The 19,506-nt window shown below is 46.9% G+C and overlaps 1 protein-coding gene across 1 annotated transcript in view; it reads left to right on the top strand.

Annotated features, from left to right (window-relative positions):
• Positions 1-1,627: 1,627 nt before the first annotated feature.
• PRR5 (proline rich 5) overlaps positions 1,628-19,506 on the top strand; it is a 74,773-nt gene continuing 56,894 nt past the window's right edge. Inside the window, exons 1-2 of the mRNA XM_032688199.1 lie at positions 1,628-1,731; positions 19,186-19,324. The gene's annotated coding sequence lies outside the window, so the exon portion shown is untranslated. The remainder of the gene's footprint in view (positions 1,732-19,185; positions 19,325-19,506) is intronic.

Consider the following 19,506-nt stretch of genomic DNA (forward strand, 5'->3'; position numbering starts at 1 on the left):
AAAAGGCACCATGAATTCAGCAGGTGTGACAATGACCCAGTGACAACTCACACACTGCTGCTGTTCTCTTTGCAGTCAGAAAATAAGACACCAGGGCACTTTGTTGCACTTCGAAAGCAATTATTTCACCTGAAGGCTGCCAAGGAGGACTCCTTTGTAGAATCCTTACTTCTCTTCATCTCCTCTTCATTCCTTCACCAATGCCACCATTTAAAGTCATTATAGTTTGAACATAAACTAGATTAAATCGTTATAGTATGTCACTGATGTCCAGCTTCCTCTGGAAGGGGAAGGCTGTGAAGCACAAGCAGCCCCTTCTGAGATCAGGAGACTCCATGTGTTGAAGCCTATGGTACTGTGACATGAAATTGTGTCATTAACACCCAAACACAGCCACCATTTGAGCCTTCTTGGCACTGTCACTCCCTCAGGCAGGTAGGAAACCAAAGCAACGTGCCTGCCAGATACCCCAACCGAGCTATGATTTGATGTGGCTGGAACTCGAGGTGGAATTGATTTGTGTAAAACTTCCTTTGGTTTGAATCCCTGCAGGGTGTACTTAAAATCCCGTGAATCGGAGCAAATCTACAAACTACAGCTCTGGCAAAACCACGAGTTTTTGCTGTGGATCTCCCCACACACAGGTCCGTGTGCTGACAGAAGAAGGGGTGATGCTTCCCAGTGGCCTCCCAGCTCCTCTGGCACTGGAGCAGCTGGAGCAGCACTGTGTCTCTTTGAGTAACAGCACCTTTGCTGGACACGTGTGGATGTGCTCCTGCTCCACCTGCACCTTCCTGGTAGGCATGAAGTGTGTGTGTGGCTGCCTGCCCGCTCCTCCCTTGTTTCCCTGGCTGCAGCAGGGAAGGGGCCCCTCAGCTGGGCTGTAAGAAAGATATTATCAAACTATTAGAGAGCGTCCAAAGGAGGGCAATGAAGGTGGTGAAGGGAAGCCGTGTGAGGAGTATGAGGAGCTGTATGGTGTGTTCAGCTGGAGCAGAGGAGGCAGAGGGCAGACCTCATTGTAGTTCCAGCTTCCTGGGAAGGGGCAGAGGAGGGGCAGGGTCTGAGCTCTGCTCTATGGGACCAGGGACAGGACCCAGGGAATGGCCTGGAGCTGTGTCAGGGCAGGGTTAGGTTGGATCTGAGGAAAAGGTTCTTCCCCCAGAGGCTGGTTGGGCACTGCCCAGGCTCCCCAGGGCAGTGGGCACAGCCCCAAGGCTGCCAGAGCTCCAGGAGGGGTTGGATGATCCTCTAGGGCACAGGGGGTGACTCTTGGGGATGGTCCTGTGCAGGGCCAGGAGCTGGACTCGACGAACCTTGTGGGTCCCTTCCAGCTCAGCACATCCCGTGATTCTGTGACAAGCCGGGGGCTGCCGCGACAATGCCCGGCCGGAGCGGGCACAGCCCCCGCCGCGACCCTCTCCGGCCGGGGGTGTCCGGGCGTGCCGTGCCGGGGCGGGGCCGGGCAGATGGGGGATTTCTGCGGTCCTGCTGTATCGGCGGGTCCCTCCCCGTGCCCCTCCCGGCGGCGGGGGCGTCCCCGGCCCGCCCGTCCCCGCCCCGCCGGCGCGGCTGCCGCGTTCAGCATCGCTGGGAGCCCCGAGCGGCGCTCCGAGCCCCGGGGACGCGGCTCGGCAGGGCAGGGCCCCCCGGCGCCCCCCGCACCCTCCCGGGCTGTAGGGAGGGCGCTCCGGCTCCTGCCCCCGGCGGCGCTGCCCGGGGTCGTGCGCGGTGAGTGGGGCTCGGGGGGAACCGGGCGATGCCACCGCCGGCTCTGCGAGCCCCGCGGAATCGGGGGGAGGCAAAGAGGGTCTGACCCCGTGCCCTTCCCCGCCGGGCACGGGGCTCGGGGAGCGGCCCCGGGGACCTCCCGGTGATCGGGGTGGGCTCGGGGGGCTCCCGGCTTTGTTCGCGGCGGTGGAGCGCAGCCCTGGCAGCGCTCCGATGGTCCCTGTGGATGCTGGAGCTCGGGCTCGCAGGTTCTGCTCCCTGCGTGCATATTCAATCGGTGTTCGTGCAGACGCCGCTCTCCTTCTCTGCCAGTCTGAAATAGCGAGCTCAGGTAGCTGGAGTTGGCTCCCGATGTGATTCCTGGGGGCTGGGAGCTGTAAGCCTTGTTCGCGCAAGTAAGACCTCTGTGCCTGAGCGAGATGGTTTTTGCAGGATGATTTTGCATGTTTCCACCCTGGAGTGCAGGAGATGGGCTTGTCCCTTTCTCTATGTTTGCGTGTGTGCGGTCCCTGTTAATTTTGGCAGCTCGTATGCGATCGTTGGTAAAGGTCCGGCGTCTTCGTGTTCTTCAGGAATACATTGAAGTGGATGTGTGCCAGTGTTTTGATACTGTAAAAGCCACAAGAGCCTTAGAAAAAGGTTCGAGGAAATGATTTAGCTCTTCTGATGTTCATCGTTTCCAGGCAGTGTACTTGTAGGCATCTCACGGTAAATTGCAGGAAACAATGTGTTTACTAACACGTTGATGAATAATGGAAAGAGAGGTCTAAAGCTAAATGTTGATGCTTCATTTAAAATAAATACTTGTAATTTATTCTGTCTCACGCACCTATTAGCTTTTAGGGAAAAGACGACTTTTAGGTGGTGATTAGGCAGCTCTCTTACAACTTGAATAAAATAAGTAGTTCAGTATAGGAGAGCAGTAGGATAACGGACCCACCTGGCATCTAGTGCAGAGTTGGATGTGGAGCTGTGGTGCTGCCTGGCAAAACCGTTCTTTGTAACTTCTGTATCCAAAGTGGAGCTAAAACTTTGTTCTGGGAGTCAGGTGAATACTGTGATTCCTCTGGGGTAGGCGAGTAATATGGGACTTAGCTATGGAATGTTTATTGACAGAGGTTTCTTGTTTATAGCATACACCATTCATTGAATGACTTAATGCTTCATCCTTTCTCATTAATAATCTATATAGAGGAAGACTCTGGAAGGAATATGGAATTAAGACACATTCCCATTGGATGCACAGTAAAAAAGACATTACAGAGCAGACAGTGTAAGAGGAGTTTCCAGAAGTACTTGCTCATAACCCAAGACAGAGCCAGGTTTCAAACACTCCTAGACCTGTGCTTATGCTCCAGAGAAAATTGCTGGATTTTCAGGCCTTTCTTTTCAGTTTTCAGTCTTATGTCCAGAGTGCTTTGGGGGACAGGGAGGGAGACGTATCTGTGTAACCCAAGGTCTGAATCTTCAGTGCTTAAGAAAATCAAGCCCTGAGCACTTCAAAAAATCTGAGCCTTGGGTTGCAGTCAGACCTCCTACCACTTCCATTCTGGAGGCATTTCCTTTTAATTTTTACAACAGATAGAATTATAGTTGTAAATTCTAGCTGCAATAAAGCACGCCAGTAAAATTGCTTTAATTTTTTTTTTCAATATAGAATCCATCAGGATTAATGAACAGCTCTGTAAATGCATATGAAAAAAAAAAGCGAGATCAGTAACAGAACTCAATGTGGCACCTAATCTCAGAACAAAAGTGATAGGTAGTGGCTAAAAATAGTATTTCCTCTTTCAACAATAGAGTTAAATATTGCAATGGATGTAAACTGCAACAAGGTGGATGGGTCCAGAGCTGGAGGCTTGATCACTTGTGCCTGCTGACCGTTTCGACCTGCTTCTTTATTTTCCTTTAAAGTATCACTCTTGCACGTGGGTTTGATAATAAACCACAAATGCAACCCAAAAAGCTGGTGTTTAAAGGGAGGATTGGAGGTTCTGCTGCTGCAGCACGGAGGCACTGTAATTTCTGGAATGTGTTCTGATCTCGTGGAGCTCAGCACAAACTGCTGAGCCGTGCTCGGGTCGTGCCCGGGTCTGCACGAGTGGCTGGTCCCACGTGTGGGCAACAACATCCTCCCACCAGCAGGAAACCCATGAGCTCTGGTTCTGATCTCTGAGCCCTGTTTGAAGTGGTCCAACGTCACTGCTCGAGAGGTGCCTTCGTAATAAGGTCAGTGAAGAACTCGCCTCTCCAACAGCCCTGTCACAGCCTCTCAAGGAACTGTTGAGTTATGAGAGCTGGTAATTATCTGCCTTCATCTGTGGCCCGGGACTCATTGACACTGAGCACAAAGAGGAGGGGCAGATGACAAATCCTTGGCCAGCAGCACATCCTCTCTGAGGTGTTTGCTTCTCCCCTGGTTCCTCGGGATACCACTGGCAAGTTTGGGGTGTGGATATAAAACAGTGATTAATTATCTAGTGCTCATTTAGCCCTCGGAAGATGGAAAATACTATGTGGGGATGATTTGAATCAAGTGCTGTTATTCCCTGCTATTAAAGAAATTGCTTGCCTGCTCTGCATCTCAGGTTGGAGTCGTAGGCGATTTTAAAGCATTATTTAAACTGTGGTTTAGATTTGTTTAGATTTGTTTTAGCAGAGGGGCCTGGGAAAGTCTTTCAGTAGGAAAAAATAATAGGTAAAGATTTTCTTGTTTCAGCCTTTTTTTTTTTAGTAGTTGCAAAACCTCTGAGTTAAGGAAGGAGGAAAAGGGAGTTGAATGGAACCGAGCGAGGAGCTGTTGTGTGAGGTAAAATTCTGATATTGTTCTCACATGCCACCCTGCAAATACATTTGCATTTAAAATTTCCAGGCGAGCCGAAGCGTAGGACCGGTGCAGAATGCTAAACAAAACCTGACAGCTAACTCTGAAAACACCACACAGCCGGGCTGGGCATTCCTTTGCTTGGACAATTGAGTTGGAAATCTGTTTCTTTTAATGATTATGGATCTGAAACAAAGACAGAGTCTGACAAAAATGAGATGTCAGTTTTATTCTGAGCTGTTTTCAGTGGCAAGATGTTTACTTTCTGTCACGTTTCCCTGTGACTGTTTGAAAACTCTCAGGAACTGTAAACCCCAAACCCCTTTCTGCCCATCAGATAGCCACAATATCCTCCTTTGTGTCGCTCAGGCTGAAATTCAATCTGCTTGGGAGGCTGAGGAGTGGTTTGGGGCACAGTGGTGATCCCAGAGATATTGGATATCACCACAGGGGTACCCTTATGTTGATGGCGTGAGCAGACAAAGCAGCAGCTCTTTTGGGGAATGTGGTGAAGCTTCTCCTGGACCAGAGGAAAACATTTCTGCTCGGGGTGGTGTGATAGAGAAGCTGGGGCGATGCCAACTGAGGAGGGAACAAAGCTCAGTGGGTTTTACCTTTTCGTGTGTGAAACTCGTGTGTCTGCAGTTATTGGCAATAAGCTGTCCCTGGGCAGGCAGAGCACTGGTGCAGAACAATCTGAGGAGACTGAGGAGTGGGAATGGGAAAAGCAAATGAGTGATGGGTTAACGGGTGAACTGGGTGGGAAGGAGCACCCGCAGTCACGGGGCTGGAACAAATGGAGGGCCCGTGGTCGGGCAGGGCTGCAGGGAAGCAGTGACACGATACAGCTCAGTTGGCCGTGATATTCCAGTTATGAATGGAAGAATAACAAGCTTTACATGTGCACTGTGGGTGCATCTGGCTCCCTGGCTTAAATATGGGGACACCTGCCCTTCAAAAGTTTCTGAGGGAAGGGAAAGAGCTGGTTAGGAGAGCAAAGGGGCATTTCTGGGGAGTGATTAAAAATGCTTAACGTAGATAATCTAAGAAGCAAAGACACCAGCACTTTCAGGTGTGGGTACTCAATAGATAATCTCTTAACCTTTGCAGGAGGGTGCAACTAGATTTCACTTAGAGAGGGTAACTTGAACATCAAGAAAAGCTACTTGGAATGAAGGTAAATAATCTTCCCTGAAAAATGCTGGTTGAGTTGTTGGTCAGGGTTGTGTAAAGCTCACAGAGAGCCCTGGACGATGTTCTGCAGGGCTCAGGGTCACATCTCCCCTGGCCTAGTGCCTGGGGGTCAGGGTGGAGGTTTTGGAAACAAGGCTCTGGAGTCAGCAGGGCAGCTCCTCTGCTCAGCTGCCCACTGTGGTCTGCTGGAAGGGACCCTCATTCCCTGCTGCCTCCTGTATGGAAGGAGATGGACTGGATGGAGGAATAAATATTATTCCATCCTTAGCCGCCGATCCAGGAGATATTTGATCACTTATCTTGCTGGCAGCTGACACTTGGGCCATTATACTTTAAAACAAATGCCGTTCTGATCATGTGGAGAGGGAATATGGGAATGGGGAAGTGATGGAAGACACTCCTGTGGTGAGCTCAGCAGGCCAGGCTGGAAATATTGCATTGACTCTGTTAATTTGTGTCCTTGGACCCATGTGGGATTCTCCTCTTGAGGAAAAGCTGGAAAGCAGCAGGCTCAGGGCTGCTTTAAGTTCCAGCCATTATTGGTGGGAAAAAAAAAAAAAAAGGATATTCTTGGATATTCTTGCCTCTTCCTTTGCTGAGACTAGACACAACACTGAATTCTTGCCTAAGTTATAAGGGTTGTGCAGCTCTGCTGAAGTTGTAGGTGATGCATAAAGGGATTGGAAGGGCTGAGGGCCATGATCCAAAATGTGGGAGATGCTGCAGCTTTGGGTCAGGCCCAGCAGGTCTTCAGTCCAAGGTCTCACCTTTGCTTGTGTTTGGATCTAATCACTTGCTTTGAGGTTATTTTTTAGGACGTGGTCCCAAGAATATAAAGATGTTGCAATTTTGAACTTAATTGTTTTGTTATGGTGTTGCTGTGTGCTGGTTTTCTCTCTTCATATTCAAGGTGGGTCAGCTAATGAAGAGCTTGATGGGGCCCCTGAGTGGTTTGGTGCCATAACATGTCATCTCTCCTCCACTAGATTTCTCGTCGTATCCCAGAATAAACCGGAGTTATATAAGTTAGACATGCTCTTCCTGCAGAACAGGTGGAGTTATAAGGGCTCCAAGATGGTGTGTTGTTGCCTGATAGGGAGGAGTATTTTTATTCTGACTCACAGTGGCTGCTTTAAAAGTTGGAGACTGTTTGTCTTCAGCATGAATGGTTTATTGGAGGGCAGGCAGGGAAAACATTGAAAAGCGTTTACAAAGCTGGCTTAAGGATGAGCCTCTTTTAATTAAGTGTAACTTGAGTCCCAAAATTTCCTCCTCTGGTGACCTGGTACAAGGTTTTCACTTCCTGTGTTGTCCATTTGATGTGGAGATTTGGAAGAAAAGGAATTGTGAAATTTTGTTGTCTTGGTTGCAGAGGAGATCAGAAAGCTGAGAGAAGTTAAGTGATCTTCCAGAAAGTGTGTTAACCCAGCTTGGATGTGCTCATCCAGCCCCTCTGTAATCCAGTACTGCTGGTTTTCCTTTCACCACTATATTAATTTTTCTTTCTGTAAAATATTCTGGTGAGGTTCTCTACAGGAAGAACAGAGGGCCACTTCTTATTCCTTTGATTATCTACTTATATCCTGATCTGGAGAAATACCAGCAAACTGCATTTGGTGATTTTTTCATTGATTACAGTGAGTAAATTAATTTCATATCCAGTTTTCCCCCTGAGAGGAAGCACCCACTGCTGTCTGCATAGGTGTGACTTGGGTTTGTAGCATCAATTAGTTTTTAAAATATGGGCCCTAAGGATCCTGCACAGAGCCTTGGTGCAGCCCTGACTGCTCTGTGCTGGTGACCGTGACTTTGTGGTCGTGGGTTTGTTTGTTTGTTTTGATGGGGTTTGTGGTTGGTTTGGGGTTTTTTTCAAAGTTTATTTCCATTTTTGCCCTGGAGGACTGCGCAAAGGCTGCTGTCAGTGGGTTATCAGGCTTAACAGATGATTGGTTTGGCTTGGCATGACAAAACCACTCCTCCTAAATAAAGTTCCTGGTATGAATTATCCCGTAGTGTGTCCTGTCAGGGAGGTCTGACTCACTCCAAAGTGCCAGGAAAAAGACGTTCTTGTAGTAATTCTGGCATCCCTGAAGACAGAAAGTATTGGAAAATTTGAGAGTCTCATAAAATATCCGAGCCAGTTTTGTACAACTGAGAAGCAGCTTGGAAGGTTCAGATAAGAAGCCAGATGTTGGCCCCAGCTAGTGAGATTTGCTTGCATGGATCACATTTGGCATTACAGCATGCTTCCCAAATTAATTCTGTAATGCATAATTCCAGCACGAGTCGATTTTCCATTTTATTCTGCATGACTTTTGTTCATTTATCATTATTAAACAATTTCCTGGAGATACTCAGGCTTAAGTGTGTGTTTTGTATGACTACTAGAATTGTCTACAATTGCACAGACAGGAGAGAAAATACTAATCCAGGTTAAAAGATGAATTTTTCTCATCTGCAGCACTGTCTATACTTTGTTAGAGTCATCAGGGACTTCTCAGTTTACCTGAATATTTGATTTGAAGAATGATCCCAGCCAGGAACAAGATGCAAGGTTTATGCTTAGCATCTTCACGTACAATAAATTCTTCTGCTGTTTTTAGGGTCAAGTTTTTAACATTGGTAATACACTCCTGGCATCATCCCTTTTGGCTTTCTTTTTTTTACTGGGAAAAGAATATTTATTAGCTGATTTAAATTCGGTTAACTTCATTTCCCTTTCATGGAGCTTTTAACAATGTTTAATGAGAGATGCAACTGAATTGCAGATCTGTTATCTCCCTTTGAATATGTTGAGGTCTTTCCTAAGCTCCCATGAAGGTTTCTTGATCGTTCTCATTTTAATCCCGGCTCTCATAATTATTTTGTAGCATATGGGAAGTTCTAGATGCTAATAGATGCTAATTCTGGTAGCCTTTGTCATGCTTATTTAACAAATAGTTCCAGTCCCTCATTTATCTGCCTTAGTTGTTTATTGATGATTTTTTTTTCTGCCTTCAAGCCCCTGGGTTGAGGCACCAAGACCACCCTGTGTTAGGCACAGTACAGACACAAAACTAAGTGCAGACCCTGCCCTGCACATTAACACTTGCTTTTTATGACTAAATGAGGGAAATTCCTCCTCACTGCCTTGTACTCAGACCTCTCCAGGCACTCAGTTGCCTCTTTAGCAGCATTTAGAAAGTAAATCTCCAGTTTAGGGGGGGAAAGAATTAAAACTGAGCACCACTCTTGCCAAAACAATCTTCGCACTGTTGGAAGCTGTAAGAATTTAGGTTTGTAGAGACTACCCATGATCTGTGTGTTTAGGCAAAAATGTGGTGCTCTTTCCTCTCCTCCCTGCTTTGCTTTTCCTCTCATTCAAGCAAGGGGGGTGATGAATGCTTGGGAGGAATGTGTCCCTCCTATTTGTCTTCTTTGCTCGCCTTCTTTCAACAGCTTCTCCATTCGGTGTTAAACAACGGGAGAAGAAAAACGCTTAAAAAATAAAGATATTCTGTTATCAGCCTCATCATGTGAAAGAAGGATGTTCTGCTTCCCCCACAGATGGGCAAAGTAGAAAAGTTCCTTGCTGGCCCTAAAATCTGTGGTGGCAGGAAGAATGAGAAAAGCAGATTGAAATTGCAGATCACTGCATGGCTGAGCACGAGCTCCTGTGTCTGGAGCTCTGAGCCCTTTGGAGGCTCCAGCCTGGAGTGGGTTTGGTAGGCAGCAAAGGTTCAGAATTAACTGCACTAGGCTCCTTCCTAAGCACTCCTTGTTTTCCTTTGGTTTTCCATGCAGGTGCTCATCTGCACACGGATGGATGTGGGTAAACATGCAGACACATGGTGGGTGGCAGATGGCTGAGCCTCTGCTCTTGAAAGAGTGACCACCTCTCTGCAGGTTTCACATGTCCTCCCTAGAGCCTGCTGCAGCCTTGTTTAGGGAATTAAATGGAATATGACTCCTGGAAAGACACGCTGGGTGTCTAGATGATGTCTTTCTCATGCTGACATAGCTGGTGGAAGAAGTGTGTGGGGCTTGCCCTTCCTTTGGGCCAGGAAAAGGCACGTCCAGACAGACCCTGGATGGCCCCTGTGGGGTGATCCCATCAGCATCAGCTGCTGGGAGGGTTGGATGTGGCTTTGAACAGCTGGGACACATCCATGAAAGCTCCTTCCTTCATGCTCGTACAGGGAATGTGGAGAATGCTGCCCGGTCACAAAGCCCAGTGGAACAGCTGACAGGCACATCTTTTGGGGTTCCTGCTCTCTCAGCCTGAGCTTCCAAAGCCTGGCAAGATATGTCTGATATCTCAGATACATTCTGAGTCCTGAAGAACTCAGAATGGCTTTTTATCTAGAAGCCCTGCTGAGCAATATTCACATAACTTTGATCTTTGGGTATGACCCAACTCTCCACCACTGGATGATCCCATATAAAGTCCAGAGGTGGGTTGTGGTTTGAGGTGGCCACAGTGATTAGGAGAACTCCTGGAGGGGCATGAGGGAGCTCAGGCAGCCATTGCTACTGCTTGGGCTGCCCCAGAGCTCTGTGCACACATTCAGAGACCCCAGACAGAAGCAAATAAAAGCCATTTGCTTTGGTCCCCCTCCCCACTGATTTTTATTTATTTTTTTCGAACTCCTGCATCTGCTGCCTTGACAGTGTCCTGCCTACCCCTAGAAATGAGACAGCAATGGAGCAGATTTGTTAAGCTGATAAAGAACAGGAAGAAAAGGTGGATTTAGTGGAATTTGAAGACAGTTCAGGCCACTGAGCAGCTCAGCATGGTGTGCTGGATTAAAGTGCTGGGAGATGATGCCCTTGGTCAGGGTGAGCAAAGTCGCAGGGGGTGTTTGAAGTGAAGAGAGACCTGCTTATGTTTTAAAACCACCTTGTTTTGCTGACTACAGCAAAGCCCCCATCTTCCTGCCGTGGGAACAAAACCTTTAGCATGCTGGTGCTGCAGATCCCTCTCAGACCAAGACTCAGTTTAGCTCCTAATTTATTGTGGTTTTTTGCTTACTGAGAGGAGGTTAAATGGGTTGTGGTGCTTTGGGTGGTGACAGGAGATGTCTGGGAATGGTGACACTGGTGTTGCAGACAAATCTCAGTGCTCATGTCTTGCTTTGCAGGTGGTGGGTGAGCCAGGTCTTGGACTGTCGTGCTGCAGAGTTGGGGAAGTTCTGGAAGGAATTATAAGTGCAGGGTTTATGGGAACACATGTGAAGTCAAGGGATGCCCATGCATTTACTGTAGCCAAAGGTATCTATTACTTAGCATTGAGTTTTTAGCTCTACAAAAGTGTAAATGTGTCAACTGGCACGATGCAGGAATTAATGGACAAATACATCTCAGGCTTTGCTGTGGTTGAACCACCATCCATCCTGCAGGAAGAGCTTTCAAATCCCACTCTGCTCAGCCCATGGGCAGGGTTTCCTCCCTCGATTTCTTTGCAGCTGGTGAGCCAAACCAACCTCACACCTGCCTGCCATTCACCCCCCAGCTCTGCCAGTGCCAGGCCAGCTGTGCAGCAGCAGTTGCCTTCCGTCTGGGGTGAGGACAGATTGCCAGGACAGAGACTCAGGAAGTAATTAGAAGGAGAATTTAATTTGCTCTTCAGGCACGTTGAGGTCTAAGTAGCTCTCCTCCCCCCCCCCCCCCCCCTCAAGAATTGGAGGGGGGGAGGTGGAGAAAAGGAAATTATAGGAGGGTAATAGAGGGAGGAAGGAATCGAGCTGCATCCTCACCATCTGTGCACTTGGACTGGTGCAGCTGCTCTGCCACTGACACACTGCTGTCTCTGAACCCAGCCCAGACAGGCACATGACCCGTGTTGTGAGCACAAATCTCTGGAGATTAATGCTGGTAAATAGCCTGGTCACAAAAAACTACCCCAAGGCAGAGCCTCCAGCGGCTTGACACCTTTAAGTATCCTCTCCCTTTTATCTCATTTCTCTCTTCTCTTCATGGAGGATTTTCTCAGAATTCGGGAGCCGAGCAGAATTTCAACACACATGGTTTTCCTGGATGGAATCCCATACCTCTGAATGCAGCACAGTCAGTTTTGGAACATTAAAAGGTTATCTAGAAGCAAAGGGGAATGGCCAGTTGGAGCTGTAAGTGGGACTACTTCAGTGCTTAAAATTAGTTAAAGATGTGTTTAAATGCTTCATTAGCTCAGGGCCTCCATCTGCTACCTGGGGCTGCCCATTTTGTGACAGTCCCACCTCTGGGGGCGTGTGGACAATGCCCTCCTTTTATTTGTGAGGAGAATGAACTCTGCATCAAGTGCTGTGGAGAACAGGCAAGCACTGACTGCAGGGTAACAGACCCAAAACTAACCAAAAACACCGAGAGTGTAGTGTGCTTTTGTGCATGGCTTCAGGTGCCTCTGTTGAAATCTCACTGGGCAGGCAAGAGGTGTCTGAGGGGTTCCCCCAGCACAGGGTGTGTGGAGTCCACCTTTCCTCTCCCAGAGCCACAGGCTCTTCTAGATGGTCTCACAACAACCTGGGTCCTGATCCAGCATCTCTCGACAGCAGTAGAAGAATATCTTGTGTGCCCAATATAAAAAAATCCAAACCCCTCTTCTTCTGGTGTTACTAATGATGATAGAGATTTTCCAGAGATTAGTCACTGCCAAGTGCCCCTTCCCAAGCCTGAAGGACCATTTGGGCAGTTGTTAATCCCTGAGAATAGCTCTGCAACTGAGTTATTGCTGAAAAACTGGATATTTGTTTGGAGGCTCAAGGTGTCTCTCGTAACTGTTCAGAGGTGATGATGAGATGACAGTTTTTACATCCCTGGTGTTTGCACTGTAGGGCTATAAATTAGTGATGGCAGGACACAGAAAGATGAGTTGGATCCAGGTGCTTTTTGTCCTGTAATGGCTGCTACTTTGCTTTACCCCTTGTTTTTGAAGACAGTTTATTTCCCATAAAACCTTTCCCTCCACGCTGCCTCCAGCACACCAGGTCCTGACTTTGCTGCACAGTTTATGCAGTGATAGAGCATTGATGGAGCCATAAACTTGCCAACTTCTGTGTAAGTCCAAGCCCAATACACCTCCCCAAACTTTGTCAGCTAAGAGGTGAGGGACCTGGTCTGTCTCCTCCCCCAGTAATTTATCCTCTGATATCCAGGCCTAGCATCCTCACTAGAGAGAAGTCAAATACTGCTTTTATACCCTTTTCTCCCATTATTCCCCAGGGGCTCAGGCAGCAGTGTGTGCTTTGAGAATGGCAGCAGGTGCAGGCTGTGGAGCTGTATTCTCATGTTTCTGGGTTTCCTCAGGAAGCTTTTGACTAAGCAGCTGCTGCCTCGTGCAGAGTCACGATCCGAGTCTGAGAGTGTAGTAGAAACGTCAGAGGAAATATAAGAAGTTGCTGCCTGCAGCTATTTGCTACCTTTCTTCCAAATCTGCAGGGCTGGTGGAGCAGAAAGTGTCTCAGTATTGCATCTGGCAGCTTCACCGGATCCTCACCCCCCTTGGCACCACTGGATTTGCACAGGGACAGTAAAACACAGCCCCTGGCCACCCTTGCTTTGGCAGAGCAGGGAGGGGCAGGAGGGGTAGCAGTGTCATCATTTCTTAAATCTCTCTTTGCAGGCTGGGAAACCATTTGTAATGAGCTTAGGATGAGCTGCCTACTTATTATTCTTACTAATTTTTTCCCTGTTTCCCTCTCGTTATTAAATGCAAGTGACAATTACTTCTGCTTTCAGGATTCCTGACTGTGGAGTGCTGTCTGTGTAAGGACTGGACTCTCTTTTTATTCTTTTTTTTTTCTTTCTTTCCCTGCAGTCCTAGTGGCCACGGGAATGGAGGATTACAACAGTTCCCATTCCTTTTGCCCAGTCCATGCCACCCAACCACAGTTTTTCTTTGCAGCCTGGGCCTTGTGAGCATCTCTTGTAAAACTCCACTGCAGGTTCTGCATATGCCTCTAGTCTGGTGCCAGTGCTGGCTCTGTGATCCCTACAGTGACCAAAGTGACCCCAGCTCTGCTCTAAAAGTAGACCTGGGAGAGGTGTGTGCCTGAAGGGTGCTGAGCCAGCAGCTTGGTGGTTTGAGTAGAGATGCCCAGGATAACGCTGGTGAGCCTCAGAGCACGTTCAGCAGAGTCTGCAGATGTGGGAAAAGGGGCAGATAAAGTTGTCAAGGGGGTTTGTGAGTCGGGACTTTGTCATTCCTTTTTTTTTTTGCCACGCGGGCTTTAAATCCTTGCTGCCTTGGAAGTCACTTCTGGCTCTGCTCTGCTGTCAGGTGCCTCTCCCTCCCTCTCCTGATGCTCCATCCAAAGCTGGCCGTGCCAGGAGCCATGGGGCGGATGAGGAGGGGGAGATTTGTGTCTCTAAGCTGGCTGTGACTCTCAGTTGCCCAGGATCCACCAGTCTGTTAATCTCTCCGTTGTTCCCAATAGGAAGCTGCTGTCTGTGGCAGGTGTTTGTCAGGTTGCTCTGTGTGTTCTGGCAGCTCTGCAGGCAGGGGCTGGGAGAGGGGCTGGGGCAGGGTGGCTGTGGGCAGGACCTCCCCGAGGTGCAGGAATTGCTTATAAATAGGGGGGACACGTTGAAATGTTCCCTTTTTTTTGTTTTCCCACCTCCCACAGTTCTTGGGAATGAGGAAGGAGGCCACTAAGAAATGTTGGCATTTCAGTGGAAAGCAAAGGCAGCTGAAGTGGAATGCTTGCTTTCTTTTATTTTTTTGGGGGTGGTGGGGAGAGAAATGCTGCTGCAGAGATACTGCAAAGCTGCTGTGCAGAGAATCCTGCCTGGATTTGTTCAGTTTTCAAATTGAGGGGTAAAGCAGTTGACAGTTCCTGTGCCTGAGATTGCCTGAAGTGACTGAGCCAGCAAAGGAGACCCAGCAGGGGCTCAAGTGAAATTCTTCCAAAATGCTCTCCTTTACACTCACTGCATCCTTTTCCAGTAAAACCCTTCAAATGCTGCTTCAAAAATTCATGAGTTTGAGTGCTTTAATGGAAGCAAAGGAGAGACTTTTCTGTCTCATCCTTAAAAAGCCTGTGGAAAGTTCAAAGGGAACTTTTAGTGTTTAGTTTTGCTGCACTCACCCATCCAAGAACTCTTCTCCCTGAGTTAACCTGAAGCTTTAATGTTGTGTTGAAATCACTGTGGGATGTTGACTTTGAAGTGAGCCCCGTAAATGGGCAGCCTGTTAAACAGGGCACCAGTGTGAACTTAGTTTAAAATGATACATGCTGTAGGACTTTCTAGTCTTTTTCCTGCTGAAATTGTTGAATATTTTACTGTGATTTTCATTAAGGCAGAGCCATCCCTGGAATTGTTCAAGAGAGACTGGCTTTACATTTTAATTTTTGGTTTTGGTATGTTCTGGCTTTTTCTTTGTCGCCACAGAGTTAAAGTCAACACTTTTTAATGCAGAGCTTTCTGCAACTTTTTCATCTGACTTCTTTCAAGAGTAACACCAAGGGTTTTCAGGAGAAATTGTTGCCTTTAGGTTTTGATCTTCATTAGTTTATGTCCTCGGAGATATAAAAGCAGATTAAGTGCCACTATTGCAGCGGAAAAGAAACTCAGCAATACATGCAGCAGAAATGGGCTGTCAGCCAAAAAAAAAAAAAAAAAAAAAAATCAGCAATGAGAAGTCAGCCTTAAAAACAATCTAATTATTTGTCTGAGGTACAATGTTGCCCCAGGGAAAGTCAACAGGAGCTTTTCTGTGGCCAGAACTCATCAGAATCCATCCTTTAGTTATAATTTGAAACTATAGTGTGAGCTTTAATTCCATTAGAGGAAACTTTTTTTTAAAGGAGAAAGATCAAGGAAGGAAAGTCCAGAAGACATAGTGCCATCTTTTTATATCTGGCAAAAAAAAAAGGAAGAAAAAGTCCTTCAGAGGTTGAAAGATTTTGGGAAACCAGGGATAGCACAGGCTGAACCCTGTGGTTCTGCTTGTTGGGACCAGTTGTAGACTGACCAGTTAAATGGCTGGGGAGGGGATGGCCAAGAGCACAAAAGGCCTCTTGCTTCATAGTCTGAAATAAAGCTCAGCAAGCCCAGAGGAAAATCTGCACGTATGTAAGTGGAGGAATGAAGCCAAGAGCACAGATGGTACATTTTACATTCATGTCTTTGCACTTCATTCTTCACGGGCACTTTTTTTTCCCCACACTTCTGGCTGATTGAGCTGAGCTGGTAAAATCCTGAAAGAGGTGAGCCAGCCTTTGCAATTCCCAGCCGTGGCCGTGCTGCCCTGTCACTGCAGCCCCAGAGTAAAATCTTCCAGGAGGAAAAGGTCCTTGATGGTGCTGCCGTGGGTTTGAACAGCCAGCCCTGGATCACGGCAGCCCGCCGGGCTCATTGTGGTTTAATTGCAATCACCAGTGCTTTGATTCTTGGCTTGGACCTTTGTAGGCTGCAGTCACTGAAATTATAGAGCTTATTTGCTGGCCACTCAGGGCTGGACTGAAAGACATGCACAGTAATACCTGAAATTAGAGTCCGTGTGACCGATTTCTCGGGCTGGAGCTGCCTGAGCAGTAGGTGATAAGTGGGGCAACTCTGTCAGCTCCACTGAAATCCTGATTTACAGCAGCTCTCATTGTCAGTCCTGAGGAGGAGCTGGCATTCCCTTCACTGAGCAAGCTCACGCTGTGTGAGAAATCAAATTTCACCCACAGTCACAAATAAATTAATTTTAAAATGCAGTCACAGAAAGGGAGGGCAGTTGTATTATTTGTAATGCACTTGTGAGGAATGGTCCTGCATTTTACCCTTTATTTTTGAATACTCTCTAACATTTGGACAACTCTCTACAAGGAGAGTAGCATTTTGGTTTTGAACAAATTCCCAAACAGCTGGGTTTTTTTCAAGTGGCATCAGCAGCCAAGAATCATCTGCTGCATCTTTTCCTCCTCTGCCTCCCTGGAAATGGCACTGCCCTGTGGCTCAGAGCAGCTTGAGATGAATCTGGACTTTGTGGCAGCTTGAGGGTCCAAAACCCTCTGGAGTCAGGTTTTTTTCCATGCTGGACAGGAGGTCTCTAAAGCTACAAACTGATGCTTATGCCTGCAGAAGTATTTTGGGTCCTTCACAGTGGTTCTCCTCGGAGACTTTCCCTGTGTTCAGGTGGAGGGGTGGGGAAGCAGTGTGTGCCTGAGGAAACTGGAAAGCAGTTCTGGAATTCTGCCTCTGGGAGATACCTGGTTTAAGGCATGGTATCAGTACTTGATAACAAATGAATTCTTCATTTGCTTTATCTGCCAAAGTAATGCACTGATTGCTCAGCAGGAGTGAGGAATATGCTTAATTACGGTGTACAGCAGCATCATGGGTTGGTTTTTTCAGGCATTTTCTTTTTTTTTTTCCTCCTAAACCTATAAATAGTTTAAGATATACAGGATATTAGATGAAAGCAAGATAAATGTAATTCACAAGTTTTTAAAAAATTATAATTTATCCTCCGTGCTTGCATTGGTGGAATAGCTGAGCTTTGATCATCAAAGTTAGGTTGGTTTAAGTAAAAAAGGCAGTGGAATTTCATTCAGAAATGACCCCTTTAAATCCTGAAGAATAGCACTGTGATGTAGTTTTATTATCCTGACTAATCAAATTATCACAAGTTATAGGCAAAATGGAGGATATTTTTTTTTTGTCTGCTGGCATAGAAATGTCAAAGCACGATCTCCAAGCAAAACAGTACTTCCATATCCATAGGTATCCAATCTTCTGGGAACTGATTAACTATTATTGCACTTTCTGTCCATGATATCTGTCTAAAATCAGTGGGATTTCTCATATACTTTTGAGCAGAAAATGATGAATCTTGTTCAGTTTGCCTTTTAAGCAGGGAGGGGAAAAAGAGGCCAAAACTGATTATAAGAATCACAGAATTGTTGGGGTTGGAAGGGACCTCTGGAGATCATTCAGTGACACAGGAACTCATCCAGGTGGGTTTGGAAAGCCTCCAGAGAGGGAAACCTGTTATTTTAGGTGTGTGCTTTGATAGGATCCACTTCCAGCTGAGATCAGTCGATCTTTTGGAAGCCCTCAGTGTCCTGACCCCTCTGGGAGTTGCCAGGTGCTGCCAGTATAAACCCAGCTCTATCAAGAAAGCTCTACCCTGATACAGCTTGTTTGCTTAAGGCAGTTTTTCCATGTACTGGTGCCACATCCAGCTGTGTCCACAGGAGTTTTTGTTGGTCTGGTGTGTCCACACCCAGCGTACCACGCTCACATCTTGTGGTTTCGTTTACATCCCTCACTTCCAATCCGTTCATGTGTCACCTCCCAGGTGCCACTGAGAGGTTGCTTTCCCTGCCTTGCCCCCTGGTGCCCAGAGCAGCAGTTTGTGGCTCTGCATCCTGCAGGCTTGGGGGTGATTTCCCCGTTTCTGCTCACGTCTGAGCTCCTGAACACGCTGCAGACAAAAGAAACCAGCTCCACACAGCTCTGCCTCAAACCAACACCCTAAAATGAGTGGTAACAGAGTGAAGCTCAGACAAAAGGTGGGAGTATAAGGGGATTATACAGTTCTCTCAAGCACAGCAAAGATTAACCTTAAAATACATATTTTTGCACTCAAGCAGTGACATCCTTGGGAAGTGGGTCTGAAACGCCACAAAACAAAAGCAGGAGTGGTTTGTGCCCAGGGTGAACTGAGCCAAGCAGGACAGCTCTACATTTCTAGTTAAATTTAGCAGTGTGTTACTAATGACTGTGCAGAGTGCAAGGCATGAAGAGCTGTACTCAGAATGTGGATGCATGTGAAGACCACTGTGTATATGTATGTATGTATGTATGTGTGTGTGTGTATATATATATATGAGGGTTTTTCCTGATAGTGTTTGATACTTATTGATTTAAAAAAAAATATTTAAATTATAAGGATGTTTGTATTCAAGTCACATAATTCTAAATTCTTTGCTGTACCAAGTTACCCACTGGTGTTTTTGTTGTGTTAATAGTCATCTTAGAGAGGCACTTCAAGACCAGAGCAGGGCAGGCAGTGACATTGCAGCCATAATTTGAAGCCCTAAAGAAAGAATTTCCAGTATTTCCAGATGATGCATTTAAGACTTTTGTGGGCCTTCCAGGACAGCTGCTCTCCAAAGCTGATCACAGCAGATCATGCAGCATATTTCCAACCCCTTCATGTCACCTCCTTAGTGCTGGAGAACAGAACCACTTGCACTGTGTGTGCTCTTGGAAACTCTCTTACCCTCTTCAGTGATAAGTGTAGCTCTCAGCGTTGGTGCCAGTTAATTGCTCCCCCAAAAGAAAATAAAACAAAGGGGAAAAGTGCAAGAAGAAATATTTGTGTCAGTGATGAGGTGGAACAGCACTGATTATCGTGCTTATTTTACTTCTTTGTGTGCCATTAGGGGGTTATTAGTGCACTCTTGAACCACATTCTAGAATAGCAATATTTGCAATGCTGCTTTTCTGTTCATCTCTTGTTGCAGAGCTGCCTTTTTTGCAAGGGGCTGAATTTTTTTCAACCAGTTTGTGTCGCCTGTCAAGAATTTTCATGTGACTCTCGGAAACCTGCTGCAAAGTCGTCCCTATTTGCTATTCAACCCCGTTTTCTTCTCCCTTTAGCAGGTAAGCTCGTGTTTCTGCGACATTATTTGCAACTGGAAAACGTTTTCAGACACCTGCAGAGTTTTGTTGGACTCAGTAGGGTTAATGCCTCTCCTCCAGAAATTCCCCCAAACCCACTGCGTTTTCTGCCATAGGGAAATATGTGAATCACAATGCAGCACTCTGGGGTTTTTAGCATCAGT

Source organism: Chiroxiphia lanceolata, chromosome 5 (genome assembly GCF_009829145.1).
Source record: "Chiroxiphia lanceolata isolate bChiLan1 chromosome 5, bChiLan1.pri, whole genome shotgun sequence".
NCBI classification, from domain to species: domain Eukaryota; kingdom Metazoa; phylum Chordata; class Aves; order Passeriformes; family Pipridae; genus Chiroxiphia; species Chiroxiphia lanceolata.